General features: G+C 45.0%; 1 protein-coding gene and 1 non-coding gene across 2 annotated transcripts in view; both read left to right on the forward strand.

Annotated features, from left to right (window-relative positions):
• The first annotated feature begins 13619 nt into the window (after nt 1-13619).
• ARHGEF37 (Rho guanine nucleotide exchange factor 37) overlaps nt 13620-22056 on the forward strand; it is a 37297-nt gene continuing 28860 nt past the window's right edge. Inside the window, exon 1 of the mRNA XM_029051241.2 lies at nt 13620-13776. The gene's annotated coding sequence lies outside the window, so the exon portion shown is untranslated. The remainder of the gene's footprint in view (nt 13777-22056) is intronic.
• Nucleotides 19982-20120, forward strand: LOC114806670. The gene has a single exon (XR_003754732.1). It is a non-coding gene; the product is annotated as a small nucleolar RNA SNORA7 (small nucleolar RNA).

Genomic DNA, 22056 nt, shown 5'->3' on the forward strand with positions numbered 1-22056 from the left:
TACGATAATAATAATAATACTTAAAAAAAAAGGGGGCGTTTGGGCTGAGCTGGGGGCGGGGAGGGAGTATTGAAAGCTCTCACTGTGCTTACTCACCTTTTTCCTCTGCTGGAAATCGCTGCCTTGGCTTTGTGCCTTCTCCACCCCCACCATCATTCTGTCATACGCTGCTAATGAAGGGGAGAGTGGGTGGGTGAGAAGGAGTAGAGGAAATAAAAATCACGCAGCGATAACCTCAAGGCTAAAAAGGAGAACATTTCCATTTGAAAAATAACTGAGTTTTTGTAGGCGAATCTCATAAAGCCACTCACTGCAATCTCCTCAGTAACTAACCCTCAGCCTTTAAATCCAGGTGAAATGTAGCTATGGCCTGTTTGATCTTTAGGAAGAAACGCTGTACAGGAAGTGGAAGCTCATTGTAGGCAGGGAATGTGTCTTTTTGTTGCTATATTATACTCTCCCGAGCTCTTAGTACAGTGCTCTGAGCCAGTAAGCATTCAATAAATACGACTGAAGGAATGAACGAAAGAGGAGATGAAGGAAGTACGTTACAGCGTGACCAAATCGTTTTCTTGAATTTATTATTATTATTATTATTGTTATTATGGCATTTGTTAAGCACTTACTATGTGCCAAACACCGTTCTAAGTGCTGGGGTAGATACAAGGTAATCAGGTTGTTTCACGTGGGGCTCACAGTCTTAATCCCCATTTTACAGATGAGGAAACTGAGGCACAGAGAAGTTAAGTAGCTTGCCCAAGGTCACACAGCAGACAAGTGGCAGAGCCAGGATTAGAACCCATGTCCTCTGACTCCCAAGCCTATGCTCTTGCCACTAAGCCACACTGCTTCTTTCATTCATTCATTCAATAGTATTTATTGAGCGCTTACTATGTGCAGAGCACTGTACTAAGCGCTTGCAATGTACAAATCTGCAACAGATAGAGACAGTCCCTGCCCAATGACAGGCTTACAGTCTAATCGGGGGAGACAGACAAAAACAATAGCAATAAATAGAATCAAGGGGATGTACATCTCATTGACAAAATAAATAGGGTAATAAAAATATATACAAATGATATGTGTGTGTGTATATATCTAGGATTCTATTTATCTGTTTTGATTCTTTTAAAACAAGCACTCATTATAATAAGCATTTTGGGACTCTTTTTAACACGAAGGTTTTATCTATACACATGTTCAGAATGTTAACGTTTCCTTCACTTGAACTCTCAAGTGACTTTTATAAGTACGATATATAGTTTGATCATATTTAATAATGTATATATATTTTGCACTTGGATCTGTGACCTTTGGGATTTGATATTCCCCCCACCCTCAACTCTACAGCACTTAGGTACATACCTTTTAATTATATATCAATTATTTATTAATATTAACGTCTGTCTCCCCATCTTGCCTGTAAGCTCACTGCGAGCAGGGAACGTGTCTGCCAAGGTGTATTATACTCTTCTAAATGCTTAGGACAGCGCTCTGCACATAGTAAGCACTCAATAAATACCACTGATGATGAAATTGTATTTTATAATATTTTGTTTACTTTGGGAGTGCTTTACTTGTCCTGTTTCTCTCCGCTAAGAAGTAAGTTCCTAGAAGACCATATCACATATTTGCAGAACCCCTTGAACCAGGGCAGGATTAGTGCAAGGGTTTATAGGATTAAAGCTGTGGAAGGCAAACTCCTTCTCCAATCAGGAGGCATTGTCAAGGACAAATAAACACACACACAGAGGCAACATTCCCCTCCCCACACCCCCAACTCTATGTCACTGAGGTACAAATCACTTCTCCTCCAAGTCAAATTTGAATTTAATGACTACTCCTGTGAAGGAATCCCTCCCCAACCTTCCTAACCCAGCCTGCTCCGACCCCAATCTCCCTTAGACCCTCCCTGCACGTGCAAGGATTTATTAGAAATCAGTGACCTTAAGAGCAGTCCAGAGTTATCATTATTCTTATTATAGTATTTGTTAAGCACTTACTATGTGCCAGGCACTGTTCTAAGCACTGGGATGGATACAAGGTAATCAGGCGGGACACTGCCCCTGGCCCACATGGGGCTCACAGTCTTTATCCCCGTTTTCCAGATGAGGGAACTGAGGCCCAGAGAAGTGAAGTGACCTGGCCAAGGTCACACAGCAGACAAGAGATGGAGCTGGGATTGGAACCCACGTCCTCTGCTTCCTAAGCCCGTGCTCTTGCCATTAGGCCGTGCTGCTTCTCTGAGTTTAGTTTTCTCTGTCGCAGTTTTGTGTAGTCCTTGATACAAGGCAAGCACTTGACAAATGACATCATTATTATTCTTGTACTCTCTCAAGCATTTAGGACAGTGCTCTGCTTTCTGCAAGGGTTCATTCATTCATTCAGTAGTATTTATTGAGCGCATACTATGGACAGAGCACTGTACTAAGCGCTTGGAGAATAAATACCATCAATTGATTGATTGCCACAGAACAAAAGACAACAAAAGTTGAAGCTCTGATAGGAAGCCGCACACACACAGATACACACACACCCTCTTTTAGGAATTCCATCAAAGACCTTTCAACCCATCCAGGTAATTTATTACAAAATGAATCATGTGATGAGAAGCAGCGTGGCTTAGTGGAAAGAGCCCGGGCTTGGGAGTCAGAGAATGTGGGTTCAAATCCCGGCTCTGCCACTAGTCAGCTGTGTGACTTTGGGCAAGTCACTTTTCTGTGCCTCAGTTACCTCATCTGTAAAATGGGGATTAAGACCGTGAGTCCCATGTGGCACGACCTGATTACCTTGTATCTACCCCGGAACTTAGAACAGTGCTTGGCCCATTGTAAGTGCTTAACAAATACCAACATTATTATTAAGAATCCCCCTTTGGAAAGAGGAAACAAATTTAATTTGTACCACTAAGATGAACCTAGATTTTTTTTTTCAAATAAGCACTGTTTTTGCCTTGTGTAGGGTTGACAACAATTTAGGCCTTCCCTGACTAAGCCCTAATTTCCTATACTTACTCATTTCTGTTTCATCCTTGAACTGGATTGTTTTGTCAGCTCCACAAAACTTATGTTCATTTCCATAATTCATTTATTTACATTCGTGTCTTCCCCCTCTAGACCTTAAGCTCGTACCAACTCCATTGTATTGTACTACTCCTTCTTAGTACAGTGCTCTGCACACAGTAAGCACTCAATAAATACAACTGACTGACTGATTAATTTGATGGTCTGTTTCTGGTGCCAGTTGATTTTCTCTCAACTTTAACTATTAATTAATTGCTCAGTGCAAACTGAGGGAGATGCAGAGTGGTTCAGTGGAAAAAGCCCGAGCTTGGGAGTCAGAGGTCATGAGTTCAACTCCCGGCTCTGCCACTCGTCAGCTGTGTGACTGTGGGCAAGTCACTTCACTTCTCTGTGCCTCAGTTACCTCATCTGAAAAATGGGGATTAACTGTGAGCCTCACATGGGACAACCTGATTACCCTGTATCTACTCCAGAGCTTAGAACAGTGCTCTGCACATAGTAAGCGCTTAACAAATACCAACATTATTATTATTATTATTAATCCCCTGACATGTTTTCACAGCTTTCCACTCTCTGACAGAGTTCCCCTAGAGAAATTTAAAGCTGTCCCTTTTTTAATCAGGCTTTGATCGTGACTTCTCTTGATCTAGTTCCACGGGGGTCTGTTCTCGCTTTCAGCCCTGATCCAGTGTATTCTTTTCAACAATAGATGCGCCTTTCACTGGAAAGATCGAACAAAATCCTCTAATACTCGAACAATAAGCTGACATCTGCCTCCTCTCTCAAAGGGGGCCCCGGCTTCCATTGTGAAGCCTGAGCTGTGGATCAGGGTGGCCTTTTGATTGAAGTCACACGGTTTGTTTTGTGCATATGTTGGACCAAAAAAGGAAAACAAAGAGCTGTGTGGGTTGCAAAGAGAAAGTGTGAACAATATCAAAATGAAGCTGGGCTTTCTGACTCAATAATTGCAGTCGAATGAATGAATGAGCAATTACAGTCATATGGTGGCATGAGCCCTGCGGTGTTGGATAGGTGTTGGAGGTCTTTGTGCTTGGGAGAGTCACGAGGAGGAGAGAGACAGATGGACAGGAGTTTCCTTATCTGTGTAAATACCTATCCTCCCTCCGTAATAATAATCGTGGTATTTGTTAAGCCCTTACTATATGCCAGGCACTGTACTAAGCGCCGGGGTGGACACAAGCAAATCGGGGTGGACACGATCCCTATCCCAAATGGGGCTCACAGTCTCAATCTTCATTATACAGTTGAGGAAGCCGAGGCACAGAGAAGTGAAGTGACTTGCCCAAGGTCACATGGCACACTAGTGGCAGAGGCACGATTAGAAACCATGACCTTCTGAGTTCTAGGCTCACGCTCCATCCACTACGTTACGCTGCTTCTAAGACTGCAAGCCCCAGGAGGGACAGGGATCGAGCCTGACCTGGTTATCTTGTGTCTATCCCAGGGCTTAATTCAGTGCTCTTGCCATATATTAAGTGTTTAACAAATACCACAACAACCATTATATTATTAGAAAAAATGGTGCATGCAAAAATCCCTGGGTTTTTTTCTGGTTGCCATGAATAGTTCTTGTTTTCAGTGATAAACCTAAGTACTAAGGAGTAATTGGTGACACCATAGGGAAGTAGGAAAATATAGAAGAGCTCTGTGGAGGAAGTGTTTTGGTTTTCATTCTTTGTTTTTTTTAGCAGAGATCTGAAGAAATGAAATGATCGGTCTGTTGGGTGGAAGAAGGGGGAGGTGACGGGGAAGATGTTTCAGGGAGGAGGCAAGGGAGATGGAATGAGCAGATCACGGTGTCCTCTGTTTGGAACAATCAGAATCAAAATGAGTAGACTAACTGCCAAATCTAGCTACCAAGTAAGTACAACGAGGAATCATTCGTGTTTACTGAGAGCCTGTTTTAAGCAGACCACCATACTAAGTAAGCACTTGGGAGAGTAAATAGAGTTACAAGACAAAATCCCTCCCCTCAAGGAGCTCACGAGCTATCACGAAACTGGCATAATAATTTAGAGATATGAGAAAGAAGAGAACTGGGTGAATCAGTGCCTAAACAGTAGAGTTACCAAACCCAAATTATTCCTACTCTGCCTGGAGGAGAGGCAGTTAATGGTCCCGGAATCTTGATATACATCTGCATTTGAAAAAAGAGGCCTCACTCCTGTTTTATAAGCAGATATTCACGTAGGAAGGGTGTTAGGGTAATTTGTAGGTGGAACAGGTTTTTCAAGCTACCAAAATGTCCTACTCACCTGACCAACTTCCTCCATGTCAGAAAGATCTTTCCCATAAAATCTAACAACGCCATTCTGAGAGATGAAGGATTCATGTCATCTGAACCACAGTAAATTTAGTGAAGGGAATAAATATAATAATGAGATTTCCCTATCAAACCATTTCCTTTGTCTAAACTAAGAGTCAAAAGATTCCTATCAATCAATCATTCAACCAGTCAATTCATCAAAGGTATTTATTCATTTCAATGTGCAGAGCATTCATTCAATAGTATTTATTGAGCGCTTACTATATGCAGAGCACTGTACTAAGCACTTGGACTGTACAATTTGGCAACAGATAGCGACAATCCCTGCCCATTGACGGGCTTACGGTCTAATCGGGGGAGACAGACAAAAACAGTAGCAATAAATAGAATCAAGGGGATGTACATCTCATTAACAAAATGAATAGGGTAATAAAAATATATACAAATGAGCCTTTCTAAGCACTGGGGTAAACACAAGATAGTCACTTCACTTCTGTGTGCCTCAGTTATCTCACCTGTAAAATGGGGATTGAGACCATGAGCCCCACGTGGGACAGGGACTGTGCCCTACCCAATTTGTTTGTATCCATCCCCATGCTTAGTATAGTGCCCGGAACATAGTATGCGCTTAACAAAATACCACAACTATTATTATTATTACCACATGGAGCTCACAGTTTAAATAGGAGGGACATCAGGAATTCAATCCTCATTTTGCAGATAAGGAAAGTTATATGACCATCCCAAGAACACACAGCAAGCAAGTGGCAGAGCAAGGATTAGAACTCAGAACCTGACTCCCGACCCCACGCTCTTTCCACCAGGTTATTATTACTAGAGCTCTTAGGCAATCAAACTCCCAAAGTGCTGCATGGTGTCCAATCCAAAAAGTAAAAACAAGGCAGATCAAGATGGGTTCTTATCTTCTGAAACGCGTGCACTGTACTAAGCACTTGGGAGAGTACAACAGAATAAGCAGACACTTTCTCTGGCCACAGCGAGTTTACAGGAGGAGGAGATCAACACTATCATAAATCAATAATTTATTATATATAATTCAAAGATACGGACATAAGTGCTGTGGGGTCGAGGGTGGGGCGAATATCAAATACCCAAAGGTCACAAATCCAAATGCATGCAGAAGGGAAGGGAAAAAAATGATCATCTAATGCAACATGCTAATACCTATTATTACAAAGATCTTTCTTCCTCTTTCTAAAAATGAGAGGTTTCTTTCATGGAAGAAAAATCATTTTGAGAGAGAGCATATTGAACAAAAGAATTTCTTAGACCCTTGGAAAACCAGAACATTCTTGGACTTGGGGTAGATGATAATTGATGAGACTGTAAACTCCTGTGGGCAGGGAATGTTTCTATCAATTCTGTTATTGTACTCTCCCAAATTAATTAATTCATTCAATCTTATTTATTGAGAGTTTACTGTGGGTAGAGCACTATACTAAGTGGTTGGGAGAGTACAATACAGCAGTTCCCTGCTCACAAGGGGCTTACAGTCTAGAGATGCTTAGTACAGTCCACAGTAAACACTCAATTCATTCAATAGTATTTATTGAGCGCTTACTATGTGCAGAGCACTGTACTAAGCGCTTGGAATGTACAAATCGGTAACAGATAAACACCTTTGATTGATTGCCAGATAAAAAAGGAAGTATGGTGGTGTAGGTGTCATTTTCACTGGAGAAATAAGAAAGTGGATGGTTTATCCACTGGCTCAGATTAAGCTTCCCTTCTCCAGCCTCCATAAAAGACCACAAAGCAGGACCGTGTAGGAACTGAGAAAGCTGGGAATGATTTCAAGTTCACTGAATGTTCGTCGGATGGTTTCAGTGAGAAACTAGATCCTTCTTCAACCCTCTTCACTTCAAGCTCTGGGGCTGAATACTCTGTAGCCCTGTAGCGATTGTAGCATTTGGCTCTGTAGCCAAATGATTCTGGAGACTCATTGCCGAAGGCCACATCTAACAGTCTGTGTCTGCCTCATGCCTAAAATGGTGGTAGTTTGCGCTATTTCCCTACTTCGCTAAAGAATTATACCAATAGAGCACCATCCTCGCTTCTTCTAATGGAGTCAACCGTTAATCGATCTTTGTTGAAGTCTGAGTAATGTTTGCCCCAGTGGAAGGGAGATAAATGATACCGGGCCTGGAATTAGAATTAAACTCCACCGTACCCCAAACCCAATTTATTTTGTTTATTCACCTATTTATTTACTTATTTATGTTAGTGTCTGTCACCCCCTCTAGACAGCAAGCTCCTTGTGGGCAGGAATGTGTCTGTTTGTTGTTACATTGTACTCTCCCAAGCATTTAGTATAATGTTTTACACACAGTAAGCACTCAGTACGGTAGAATCCAGTCACCTCCTCCAAGCTAGATCTCTTACCCCCTTTCCCGTCTTCATGTCTCCTTCCCTCTCCAGAGCTAAATGGCTGTTGGCTGAGCAGTGGTGAATTTTAAGGTCCATCATTCATTAAGAATATTCTTGTGTAAAATAACACAATGAAGCTACTCCCTTCTTCCCTCATCACTATCACACACACATAATTGTGGCATTTGTTAAGCCCTTACTATGTGTTAAGCACTGGGATAGATACAAGAAAATCAGGCCCCACATGGGCCCCACGGTGTAAATAGGAGCAACAGGGCCTACTGGAAACAGCATAGGCCTGGGAGTCAGAGGACCTGGATTCTAATCTCAGCTCAGAAACTCTTCTGTTGTGTGACCTTGGGCAAGTCAGTTCGCTTCTCTGTGCCTTTTTTAAAAATCTGTTTTTATGGTATCTGTTAAGCACTTACTATGTGCAGGGAACTGTATTAAGTGTTGGGGTAGATACAAAAAAATCAGGTTAGACACAGTCCACGTCCCACATGGGGCTCACAATCTAAATCCCCACTTTACAGATGAGGTAACTGAGGCCCCGACATGTTAAATGACTTGCCCAAAGGCACACTGCAGACAAGTAGAGGAGCTGGAATTGGAACCCAGGTCCTTTTTGACTCCCAGGCACGTGCTCTATCAACTAGGCTATGCTGCTTCACCAGCCTCAGCTACCTCATCTGTAAAATGAGGATTAAAGCTGTGAGCCCCACTTGGGACACAGACTGTGTCCAGCCTAATTATCTTGTGCCTCCCCCAGAGCTTTGTACAGTGCTTGGCTCAATGTACACACTCGAGAAATTCTACAATCATGATTATCCTCTGTAAATGATCTCGGGGATTTTCCTCAGCTTCCCTGTTACATTCATTCGTAGGGAATGAAAATAGGACGCTGGCAGCCCAAGCCAGCATTTGGGGTGTTCATCTACAGGTAATTGCTGGATCTGTTGCTTTCTTTATTTATTCCCCCTCCCAGCCCCACAGCACTTATGTCCGTATCTGTAACATTCCTTTGTATTAATATCTGTCTCCCCTTCTAGACTGTAAGCTCGTTGTGGGCAGGGAAACTCTTATATTGTACTTTCCCAAGAGCTAATTTCAGTGCTCTGCACACAGTAAAGCGCTCAATACATTTGGTTGATTTTTTTTGACTGATAAGCTTCCCAGTACTGTCACCCTCCTTCCCTACACCATGGACTTAGCACCACCATCAAACCTGCCTCCGCTCTGTGTCCCCAGCCCACCGACATAATTTCTACACATGCCCTAACCTACTTGAATACAGCATAGCTTGAGTTATTTTTCTGAGGGTGGGCTTTGCCGCCGTGCAAGAAAGCAAGATGATGTATAGAAGTAACAGAAAAGCGTGTTGGGTTAGCGTTGCGTGACATGAGATACTGTCTCAGTCTAAAAAATTATTAACACCCATAATAAAAAACATGTAGGTATTTTGTTTCATCATGGTGTCGCCACCACGATTTTAGATTTTTGGCTGATCGTGCTGATGGTGATTTGCGGGTTCCAAAGTGCAAGCTTTTGCTGCCTAGCCTGATGTGGAGGTTTACTCTCGCCCTTAAAGACCTTCGGTTTGAAATCGAAGCCCTTTAAATGCCCTCATACTGGGGCTAGGTACATTTTTGGAGTGGCCCAGGGCTTCCTTTAAATGGGGGTCAGCGATCCTTTTTGGCAGAATAATCAATCGTATTCACTGAGGACTTACCTTGTGCAGAGCACTGTACTAAGCGCTTGGAAGAGTACCATAAAACAGAGTTGTGAGACACATTCTCTGTCTACAAAGAGCGGAGCCAAATCAATCAACCAGTGGAATTCACTGAGCGCTGACTTTGTGCCTAGCAGAGTATAAAGCGCTTGGGAGAGTATAATGCAGTATTTATTAAAGTAAATTATAGATAAGGGAAGTATAAGAATATGTACATAAGTGCTGTGGGTGTAGATGAGTACCTAAGTGTTTGCAGGGTGGGACTGAGTGCGTAGGAGAGGTATTAGGGAGGGAAAATCGAGTGGGAGGATGACAGCTTAGTCAGGGAAGGCTTCGTGGAAGCAGTATGATTTTAGTAGGGCTTTCATTCACTCAATAGTATTTATTGAGCGCTTACTATGTGCAGAGCACTGTACTAAGCGCTTGGAATGTACAAATCGGCAACAGATAGAGACAGTCCCTGCCCTTTGACGGGCTTCCGGTCTAATGGGGGAGACAGGCAGACAAGAACAATGGCAATAAAACAAGAACAATGGCAATAAAATGGCTTTGACAATGAGGAGAGGGGTGATTTGTGGGAAATATAGAAGGAGGGGAGAGCTCCAGGAAATAGGGTGGGCATGAGCAAGGGGGTCATCGGTGGGGGAGGTAGAGCCAAGTACAGGAAGCAGGTTGGTACTAAAAAACCAAAGTGTGTGGATTGGCTTTGAGTAGTTGGTGAGCAAAGATTCAATCATACATTGTAAACACAAACTAACCTCATTTGCTTAATTATGCATCTAACACTTTTAAAAGCCTTGTCTTTCATGGTGGTGACCGTTTCAAAGCCCCCTCTCTGGCTTGAGAGACACATGTGGCTTAGGGAAGATAAGCCTCCTGAGGCCCAGTTTATAGACAGCGTGGCTCAGTGGAAAGAGCACGGGCTTTGGAGTCAGAGGTCATGGGTTCAAATCCCGGCTCAGCCACTTGTCAGCTGTGTGACTTTGGGCAAGTCACTTAACTTCTCGGTGCCTCAGTTATCTCATCTGTAAAATGGGGATTAAGACTGTGAGCCTCACGTGGGACAACCTGATTCCCCTGCGTCTACCCCAGTGCTTAGAACAGTGCTCGGCACATAGTAAGCGCTTGACAGATACCAACATCATCATTATTATTATTATTATTATAGACTCTTGCTTTAAAGTGACTATGCTGTTTGTTGGAAGCAGAATTTAAAATTCATTGCCTAGTTGGGAAGAGATTTAAATTAGCCACAACATCCCTGCCCTCTCTTTTTCTCCTTCTACATCTCTAACTCTCTGTTATCAGTGTGATCTAACTGCTTTGTTAGGATGAGTTAGTGCACAGGAAGCTCTCGGCTGCTTTGCTTAAATCTCCCAGTGCTCCTGTGAAATGTTAAGAAATGGAGAAGCAGCATGGCCTAGTGGAAAGAGCATGGGTCAAGGAGTCAGAGGACCTGGGTTCTAATCCCAGCTCTTCCACTTACTAGCTATATGATCTTGCAATTCACTGTGCTTCAGTTTCCTCATCTGAAAAATGGGGATTAAATACCTGTGTTGCCTCCTACCTACATTGTAAGCCCCATGTGGAACAGGGACTGTGTCCAAACTGATTACCTTGTTTGTAACCCAGTTCTTAGTATAGTGCTTGGCACACAGTAGTTCTTAATATAGTGCTTGGCAAGCAGAAAGTGCTTCACAAATACTACCTAATAATGCTGATAACTGTTAAATGCGTACTATGTGCCAAGCACTAAACTAAGCACTGGGGTAGATACACGATAATCAGGTCCCACATGAGGCTCACAGTCTAAGAAGGAAGGAGAACAGATAATGAATCCTCATTTTACACATGAGGGAACAGAGGTCCAGAGAAGTTAAGTAACTTGCTCAAAGTCACACAGCAGACAAGTGGCAGAACCTGCATTAGAACCCAGGTCCTTTGACTCCTGGGCCCGTGCTCTTTCCACTAGGCCACGATCTGTGGAGGCAAGGAGCAGCTGCAGTGAGTCACATATCATTTCTTAATAATAATTATGGCATTTGTTAAGTGCTTACTATGTGCCAAGCACTGTTCTAAACGCTGGTGTAGATACAGAGTAATCAGGTTGTCCCACGTGGGGCTCGCACCTTTAATCCCCATTTTCCAGATGAAGTAAACGAGTCAAAGAGAAGTTAAGTGACTTGCCCACCAAGGTCACACAGCAGACAAGTGGCGGAGGCGGGATTAGAACCCACGTCCTCTGACTCCCAAGCCCGGGCTCTTGCCACTAAGCCACGCTGCTTCTCTTCTTAGCCGGGGCCGTGGTATCTGGTAAAGGGGATTTCTTTATCAAATCCCTGGCTATTAAAGATTCTTAGTTGGAGATGTCCAAACCAGCAGCGAGAAAAGAATAATCGGAAATCACTGAACTGGACCGACACCTACGCAAGAAATATCTGCAGTGAGAACACAGTGGGAGGAATTACGCTCTCGGTATTTCACTCGAGATAACCTAAGAGGCGCAAGCCTGTGTGGGAGCACTTTAGCATCCAAAGCTTGTGCGACAATGTAATCTAACAGCTATGTCAGGATGAGCTAACACAAAGCTCTTAGGTGCTTTGCTTTAAACCTCCCAATTTGCTTGTGAAATTGTTAAGACATGGAGAGACAGCGTGGCCTAGTGGAAAGGGCACGGGCCTGGGAGTCAGAGGACCTGGGTTCTAATCCCAGCTCCTCCACTTGTCTGCTGCTTGACCATGGGCAGTTCGCTTAACTTCTCTGTGCCTCGCTTAGGTCCATCTGTAAAATCAGTATATGGCATTTATTGAACACTTACTATGTGCAGAGCACTGTACTAAGCACTGTGGAGAGTACAATAAAGCAGAATTAGCAGATACGTTCTCTGCCCATATAGTCTCGCTTACAATCTAGAGCTGGGGAGAGAAAATGGGGGATTAATAATAATAATGTTGGTTTTGTTAAGCGCTTACTTTGTGCAGAACACTGTTCTGAGCACTGGGGTAGATACAGGGTAATCAGGTTGTCCCACGTGAGGCTCACAGTCTTAATCCCCATTTTACAGATGAGATAACTGAGGCACCGAGAAGTGAAGTGACTCGCCCACAGTCACACAGCTGACAAGTGGCAGAGCTGGGATTCGAACCCATGATCTCTGACTCCCAAGCCCGGGCTCTTTCCACTGAGCCACGCTGCTTCCCTAAGACTTCCCTAAGATTAAGACTGTGAGTACCATGTGGGATATGGACTGTGTCCACCATCATTAGCATGTATCTACCTCAACCTTTAGTACAGTGTCTGGCACATATCAAGTGCTTAACATGCAGCATGGTATAGTGGATAGAGCATGGGCCTGGGAGTCAGAAGGTCATGGATTCTAATCCTGACTCCATCACTTGTCTGCTGTGTGATCTTGGGCATATCACTTCACTTCTCTGTGCCTCAGTTACCACCATCTATAAAATGAGACTGAGACTGTGAGTCCCAGTGGGACAGGGACTATGTCCAACCCCGTTTGCTGGTATCCACCCCAGATCTTAGTACGGTGCCTGGCACATAATAAGCGCTTAACAAATAATAATAATAATGTTGGTATTTGTTAAGCGCTTACTATGTGCGGAGCACTGTTCTAAGCGCTGGGGGAGATACAGGGTCATCAGGTCGTCCCACGTGAGGCTCACAGTTAATCCCCATTTTACAGATGAGGGAACTGAGGCCCAGAGAAGTGAAGTGACTTGCCCACAGTCACACGGCTGACAAGTGGCAGAGCCGGGAGTCGAACTCATGACCTCTGACTCCGAAGCCCAGGCTCTTTTCCACCGAGCCACGCTGCTTCCCCAAATACCATTATTGCTATTAGCCAGTGCCGGAAAAAAAAAGATCCTTTCGGCTCTTCGATATCTCTCCCCGGGGTCCTTTGATCCCATCTTTGCCCTTTCTCAAGCCTGTTGAGTGACAGACCGGTCGGGTCGGAGGCCCCTCTAAGTCACACAACCTGCTCTGCCAGCCGCGGCAGGCCGACTGCCAGAAGCAGTTGTCTGGCTTCGGCTCCTCTGTCGAGCCCGGCAGGCCGCTCGGATCTCACTGCACGCTCTGTCCCTTTCCTCCTGGAAACGGTCTGACCGGGGAATGACAAGCAACAAAAGGATCCAGCCAGGCCCGGCGCCTGCGCATGCCCGCGGCTGACAGGCAGCAAGTTATTTCCCCCCACCACACACACACACACCAGCTGAGGAAGGGTTGGTGTCGATCATTAACTTCCTCAGAGGCAGCGACAACAGCAACTGCGCCCAAAGCCCTGGAGAGAGGGGAGAAAGCTTCCAGTGGTCCTATTCCTTGAGGATTAGGAGGTAAGGAAAGATGGGGAACGCCAGGAACAATGATCAGTCTGTTGCCATTGGAGATCTGCTGGAACAGTTGGCTTTGATGGTGTCCCTGGATGTCTCCCCGACTCCGGGTGGCGCAGACCGAAGGCGCGGCCGTCTTCCTTTAGAGGTGGAGAAATTAACCACCTTACGGAGTCTCCCTGCCCCGAGAGGGCTGAGAAACAGAAATCCTAGTCAGGCAGGGACAGGAAGCATCCCGCTGAGACGAAGAAGTATTGTGGTTTGGTTTTTTTGCCAGGTTAAGTTTAGCAAGATTCTGAGGAGAAGGTAAGGCGTGGAAGTCAGAAGCACGGGTTCAATGTGGAACAGACACGGGTCGTTTCGGGGAGGCTGGGGCTGCTTGGACAGAAAATCCCTGTAAGCCATTCAAGGTTAGCTGATAAGAGACTATAGACAAATAAGTGTTTTGATCCGCGAGTGACGTGAGAGAAATGGCCACGGTTTTTAGGTTCCAGCCCACTAACTTAGCGGTGCTCCAACTTTTTGGGCCTGGAACCCCCTCGGCAGGGCAAAATAAGATACCCAGCCATCGTCCTCTACAATTAAAAAAAAATGTGGTATTTGTTAAGCATTTACAATAATAAGAATTGTGATATTTGTTAAGCATTTACTATGTGCCAGGCACTGTACTAAGCGCTGGGGTGGATTCAAGCAAATCGGGTTGGAAACAGTCCCTGTCCCATATGGGGCTCACAGTCTCAATCTCCATTTTACAGATGAGGTAACCGAGGCACAGAGAAGCAAAGTGACTTGCCGAAGGTCACACAGCAGACAAGTGTCAGAGCCAGAATTAGAACCCAAGTCCTTCTGACTGCCAGTTCCATGCTCTATCCACTCCACCATGCTACTCTTCAGCCACACATTTCTTCATCTCCTTACTCCTGCGGGGTACCTTCCTGCTCCTTTCAATTCATTCAATCGTATTTATTGAGCGCTTGTTACGTGCAGAGCCCCGGACTAAGTGCTTGGAATGTACAGTTCGGATTTCAATCAATCAGTGGTGCTTATTGAGCACCTACTGGGTGTACAGCACTGTACTGAATGCTTGGGAGAGTACAGTCTCTGCCTCTTGTCAGCTGCGTGACTGTGGGCAAGTCACTTAACTGCTCTGTGCCTCAGTTACCTCATCTGTAAAATGGGGGTTAAGACTGTGAGCCCCACGTGGGACAACCCGATTCCCCTGGGTCTACCCCAGCGCTTAGAACGGTGCTCGGCACATAGTAAACGCTTAACAAATACCAACATTAGTATTACAGTAGAGTCGGCAGACCTGATCCCTGCTCTCAAGGAGCTTTTGCAGTATGGCTTTGGGATGGTCATATGCTTAGAAGAGTCAGGGTTGCTGTTGCTGTAGAAGAGGCTGAAACCAAATAACATTATGGTATTTGCAGGGCACTCATTAGGTGCCAAGCACTCTCCTAAATGCTGGGGTCGATACAAAATAATCAGGTCCCACGTGGGGCTCACAGTCTAAGAAGGAGGGAGGGAGAATAGATATTGAATCTCCCCCGATTAGACTGTAAGCCCGTCAATGGGCAGGGACTGTCTCTATCTGTTGCCGATTTGTCCGTTCCAAGCGCTTAGTACAGTGCTCTGCGCATAGTAAGCGCTCAATAAATACTATTCAATGAATGAATTGAATCCCCATTTTGCTGTTGAAGAAACAGAAGCACAGAGAAGTGAAGTGATTTGCCCAAAGTCACACAGCAGACAAGTGGTGGAGCTGGGATTAGAAGCCACTTAGAAGCTGCATGGCGTAGTGGCTAAAGCCCGGGCCGGGGAGTCAGAAGGTTACGGGTTCTAATTCCGGCTCCACCACGTCTGCTGAGTGACTTTGGGCAAGTCACTTCTGTGGGCCTCAGTTACCTCATCTGTAAAAAGGAGACTGTGAGCCCCACAGGGGACAGGGACTGTGTCCAACCTGATTTGATACTATCCACCCCGCGCTTAGTACGGTGCCTGGAACACGGTAAGTGCTTAACAAATATCATTATTTTTGTTATTATTATGAAGTGACTACAGTCTTTGGCTGAGAGCAATTTCAAGTCCTCTTTTCAAGCAGCAGGGGCAGCGTAATGAGTGGTTCTTTGAACTAAAGGGAGCAAGAAGTGAGAAGCACTGTGGTCTAGTGGAAAGAGCATGGGCCTGGGAGTCAGAGGACCTGGGTTCTAATCTCAGCTCCATCCCTTTTCTGTGGTGGGAACTTGGGCAAGTCACTTAACTTCATTTTGCCTCAATTCCCTCATCTGCAAAATGTCGATTCAAAACCTGTTCTTCCTTCTACTTAGACTGCGAGCCCCTTGTGGGACAGGAACCGATTTTAACCTGGTTATTTTCTATCTACCCCAGTGCTTAGTGCAGTGTTTGACACACAGTAAGTGCCTAACAAATACCACAGTTATTAAGTTTGGACTCTCCTGATAAACAGACTGTCATTCCGATCCATTTCCAACAGTGAGTATAACAAAAATGGAAAATCAGGCTCATAACATCAGGACAGTTCTCTCCCCTCTATCAGGCAACAAATATTCCTGCCATTAAATCAATCAATCACTGGCATTTATTCATTCATTCAATCATATCTATTGAGCGCTTACTGTGTGCAGATGACTGTACTAAGCGCTTGGAGTGTACAATTTGGCAACAGTTAGAGACAATCCCTGCCCAACAACGGGCTCACAGTCTAAAAGGAGGAGACAGACAACAAAACAAGTATTTATTGAGTGCTTACCGTGTGCGGAGCACTGTACTAAAGTACTTGGAAGCTTATAATACAACAGATTTGATAGACATGTTCTCTGCCCACAGTGATTTTACAGTCTAGAGGATGTTTTAGCTCCATGACCTTGCTTAGAGGGAGAAAAACTGGAGATATTATGGGCAGATAGAAATATCTGCAGGTTAAAGTGTTAAAAGGGACCTGTTAGGCTGATTCATAAAAAATTCTCTCCTCCACAGAATACAGATAATTTTATAGACATTATCTCATTCCTCCGCACCCAGTCTAGCGATCGGGGGAAGGGAAAGGTGTTATCTTCATCACGAGATGCAGAGTAGCTTAGAAGATAGAACACCGGTTTGGGAGTCGGAAGGACATGGGTTCTAAACTCCGCCACCCGTCAGTGGTGTGACTGTGAGCAAGTCACTTAACTTCTGGGTGCCTCAGTTACCTCATCTGTAAAATGGGGATTAAGACTGTGAGCCCCACGTGGGACAACCAGATTATCCTGTTTCTACCCCAGCGCTTAGAACAGTGCTTGGCACATAGTAAGCGCTTAACAAATACCAACATTATTATTATTATTATTAAACCCAGCTCTGCTACTTGTCAGCTGTGTGATCTTGGGCAAGCCACTTAGCTTCTCTGTGCCTCAGTTCCCTCATCTGTAAAATGGGGATTAAGACTTTGAGCCCCACGTGGGACAACCTGATTACCTTGTATCTACCGCAGCGCTTAGAACAGTGCTTGGTACATAGTAAGCATTTAACAAATACCATCGTTATTAGTAGTAGTACATACATGCTATAGCGCTGAAGGGGAGGGGAATCTTCAACCATCTTCCACCTGCCCTAAAGCCCTTCACCATGGGTCTGTAATCCTGACCGTTATTCTCTATTTAGGAAGCAGGATGGTGTAGTTGATAGAGCACGGGCCTGGGAGTCAGAAGGTCATGGGTTCTAATCCCGCTCTGCCAATTGTCTGCTGAATGGCCGTGGGCAAGTCAGTTCACTTCTCTGGGCCTCAATTACCTCATCTGTAAAGTGGGGATTAAGACAGTGAGCTCCATGTGGGACAGGGGCTGTGACCAACCTGCTCATATCTACCCCAGAGCTTAGAACAGCGCTTGGCATATTGTAAACGCTTAACAAATACCACAGTTATTATTATTGTCACAGTCCACTGAACTCTGGGACCCATTAAGGTCCCTGTTACCGAACTGTACAGTCCAAGCACTTAGTACAGTGCTCTGCACACAGTAAGCTCTCAATAAATACGATTGAATGAATGAATGAATGAAGGTGCCACCTAACTTCTCTGGCCTCAGTTACTTCATCTGTAAAATGGGGATTAAGTCTGTGAGCCTCATGTGGGACAACCTGATTACCCTGTATCTACCTCAACGCTTAGGACAGTGCTCTGCACATAGTAAGCACAGATATCAACATTATTATTATTATTATTATTATTATTAAACCTAAACTCAAAGCCTATTGTCAGATTTAGTATTTTGCTGTTGTTAGGGTTTGCCACCATTTTTTAAAAAATATCTCATGCTTTCACATCACATCTCCCCTGGGACCTGTGCAGTTCTGCATAAACCAACCAGCCCTGGCTGAAGACGGGCTTCATCCTGCTTTCTCCCCCAGGCGTATCTCTCTTATCCCTGCTCTTACGTGTTTGCTCCTGCATTTTTCAACTTGGAGCCTGAGAAACCTCCTCTCCGAGACCTCCCCTTCCCCTGTTATCATTCAAAATGTTAGAAGCAGGAGAGCCTAGTGGATAGAGCACGGGCCTGGGAATCAGAAGGACCAGGGTTCTAATCCCAGCTCCGTCACTTGTCTGCTATGTGACCTTGGACAAGCCACTTCATGCCTCTGTGACTCAGTTACCTCATCTATAAAACGGGGATTGAGACTGAGCCCAGTGTAGGACAGGGACCGTGTCCAACCTGATTAGCTTGTAATAATAATAATAATGTTGGTATTTGTTAAGCGCTTACTATGTGCAGAGCACTGTTCTAAGCGCTGGGGTAAACACAGGGGAATCAGGTTGTCCCACGTGGGGCTCACAGTCTTAATCCCCATTTTACAGATGAGGGAACTGAGGCACAGAGAAGTTAAGTGACTTGCCCACAGTCACACAGCCGACAAGTGGCAGAGCTGGGATTTGAACTCATGAGCCCTGACTCCAAAGCCCGTGCTCTTTCCACTGTGCCACGCTGCTCCTCTTGTATGTACCCCAGTGCTTAGTAAAGTGTCCGGCACACAGTAAGCGCTTAACAAATACCATAAAAAAAATCCGTGAACCAAATAGTCTCCTTTTGCTCCTCAGCCAAGTCTTTCCCTCACATCCCTTCCAGAACATTCCCCTGACTCTCCTCCCTTCAATCATCAGATTCCATTTCCCTCCCTTCCCTTTACTGTCTCCTCTTTTCTGCCTACATTCTCCCTCTTTCTGGCTGCTGGACTCTTCCCTTTCCTCTGCCCAGACCTGCCCCATTCTGTTTCTGCAATTTCTTTCCCTAAAGCTCCAAACGATCTATCCATCAGTGGCATCTGCTGAACGCTGACTGTGTGCAGAACATCGTACTAAGTTCTTGGGAGAATCCAGTACAGCAGAGTTAGTAGACACATTCCCTGCTCACAGCAACATGGCCTAGTGGAAAGAGCTCAGGCCTGGGATTCAGAGGATCTGCTCGGTGACCTTGGGCAAGTCACTAAACTTCTCTCTGCCTCAGTTACCTCAACTGTAAAATAGAGATTAAGATATTGAGCCCCACATGGGACAGGGATTGGATCCAACCTGATTAGCTTGTATCTTTCTACCCAAGCACTCAGTACAGTGCCTGGCACACAGTGAGCACTTAAACACCATTAAAAAAAAAAGATTACAATCTAATGCAGGGTGGGTGGAAGGAGCAGCGATCTTCCAAGAGAGTCAGTCAACCTTGTTTACTGTAAGCGTAGCACTAAGTACAGTACAACAGTAAACAGACACATTCCCCGCCCACAAAGAGCTTACGGTCTAGAGGGGGAGACAGACATTAATATAAATAAATTATAAATAAATTAATATAAATAAATTATAGCTATGTACATAAGTTCTATGTGGCTGGAACTGTGTCCAACCTGATTAGCTTGTATCTACCCCAGCGCTGGGAGCGGGCAAGAATAAAGGGAGCAAATCAAGGGCAACTCAGAGGAGAGTGAGAGAAAAGGAAATGAGGGTTTAATCAGGGAGATGAAAGAAGACCTCTCCTTGCTTGGTTTAGGTGGAGAGCTCTTGGGAGTGCTTGTGAGCAGCTCGAAATAACTCTGTGAGCACCCCAATGCTCACCCTCACGCAAAAGATACTCCCAGAAGTTAGACTTTGGAGCAAGGGGAAGGTTGCAAGCTCCGTGGTGGGTAGGGAATGTGTCTGTTTATTGTTATATTGTACTGTCCCATTTGCTTCTCAGGGTGGCACCTGGAGAGTTCCCAGTCCTCTCCCAGTCTCGACTACGGGAGGGAGAGTGAAGCAGAGGCCTAACCCATTCCATTCCTAGCTTGGCCAGTGGCTAGCGAGTGGAAGGCCAACTGCTACAAATCAAAACTCACCCAGGCTGGGCAGCAGCGGCACGGGAGAGAGTTGAGGGCGGAGACTCAGGTGTACTGAGAGGAAGGAGTCAGTGGTAAACCATTTCCGTATTTTTACGAAGAAAACTCTACGGATACACTACCAGAACGATTGCAGATGGAGGTGGGGCGCTCTGGGAGACATGTGTCCATGGAGTCGCTATGGGTCGGACATAATTCGCCAGCATAAGACAGCAACAGAAACTCTCCCATTCATTCGTTTATTCAAATCAATGAATGAGATGGGCTCAGCAACAATCATACATCTGAGAGTTTGAAGTTGAGCATCCAAAGTCTTGTTAGAGGGGTGGTGATGACGCTCACTATATGTCAAACCCTGTTCTAAGAGCCGGGGTAGATACCCGCTCATTAGGTTGGACACAGTCCCGTCCCACATGGGACTCACAGTCTTGAGCCCCATTTTACAGATGAGGTAACTGAGTCTCAAAGAAGTGAAGCAACTTGCCCAAGGTCACACATCAAAGTGGCGGAGCTGGGATTAGAACCCAGGTCCCTCTGATTCCCAGACCCGTGTTCTATCCACTAGGTCACGCTGCTTCCAAATAAGGACGGGGCATGCGGGAATTGCGTGAGTGTTTTTCTTATTCCCAGTTGTGTGAGAAGGTGTGATGAGTGCAGTCAGGAGCTTTGAGCTGCATGAGAGAAAGATGAGAATTGGATTATGGTGCGAACAGAATGTTTTTCTCCAAAAAAAAAAAAAAAAAGCCAAACAAACCCCAAATCACAGAATTCTCAACTTCCAAATCTGAGCAATGAATACAGGATGTGAGGGTCAGTCCCTGGATGGTCACACGGGACAGATACTACAGCACCACTGCTGACAAGAAAAGGCTTGTTGTCCACGGCTGGGATTTCTGTTTGACAATAAGCAAACTCCAAAGTCCTGCTTTCCCTTCTCTCGTCTGTGCCGTTCCATTGTTCTGTCAGTCAATCGTACTTATTGAGTGCTTTCTGTGTGCAGAGCACTGTACTAAGCGCTTGGGAGAGTACAATATAACAATAGACACATTCCCTGCCCACAAGGAGCTTACAGTCATCCCCCACACCCATCCCCCACAACCTCATTCATTCATTCATTCAATCATATTTATTAAGCACTTACTGTGTGCAGAGCACTGTATTAAGTGCTTGGGAGACTACAATATAACAATATAACAACAAACAGTATAGCTTAGTGGTAAGAGCCCGGGCTTGGGAGTCAGAAGTCATGTGTTCTAATGCCGGCTCCCTCACATAATAATAATAATAATGTTGGTATTTGTTAAGCGCTTACTATGTGCAGAGCACTGTTCTAAGCGCTGGGGTAGACACAGGGGAATCTCACATGTCAGCTGTGTGACTTTGGGCCAGTCACTTAACTTCTCTGTGCCTCAGTTCCCTCATCTGTAAAATGGGGATTAAGACTGAGAGCCTCACGAGGGCCATCTGATTACCTTGCATCTACCCCAGCACATAGTAAGCGCTTAACAAATACTAACATTATTATTATCATTAACAAACAGACACATTCTTGCCCACAAGGAGCTTACAGTCTAGAGGGGGAGACTGACCTTAATATAAATAGATTAAATAAATGAATGTACCTATGAAATGCTAGGTCTGTAGAAGAGATATCTGGGATGACTAATAATGTCGGCATTTGTTAAGCGCTTACTATGTGCCGAGCACTGTTCTAAGCGCTGGGGGAGATACAGGGTCATCGGGTTGTCCCACGTGAGGCTCACAGTTAATCCTCATTTTACAGATGAGGCCCAGAGAAGTGACTTGCCCACGGTCACACAGCTGACAAGTGGCAGAGCCGGCAGTCGAACCCATGACCTCTGACTCCGAAGCCCAGGCTCTTTCCACTGAGGCTCACAAAAGTCCTGAAGTGATAGAGCACAGCTA

The sequence above is a fragment of the Ornithorhynchus anatinus genome, chromosome X1 (genome assembly GCF_004115215.2).
Source record: "Ornithorhynchus anatinus isolate Pmale09 chromosome X1, mOrnAna1.pri.v4, whole genome shotgun sequence".
Lineage (NCBI taxonomy): Eukaryota > Metazoa > Chordata > Mammalia > Monotremata > Ornithorhynchidae > Ornithorhynchus > Ornithorhynchus anatinus.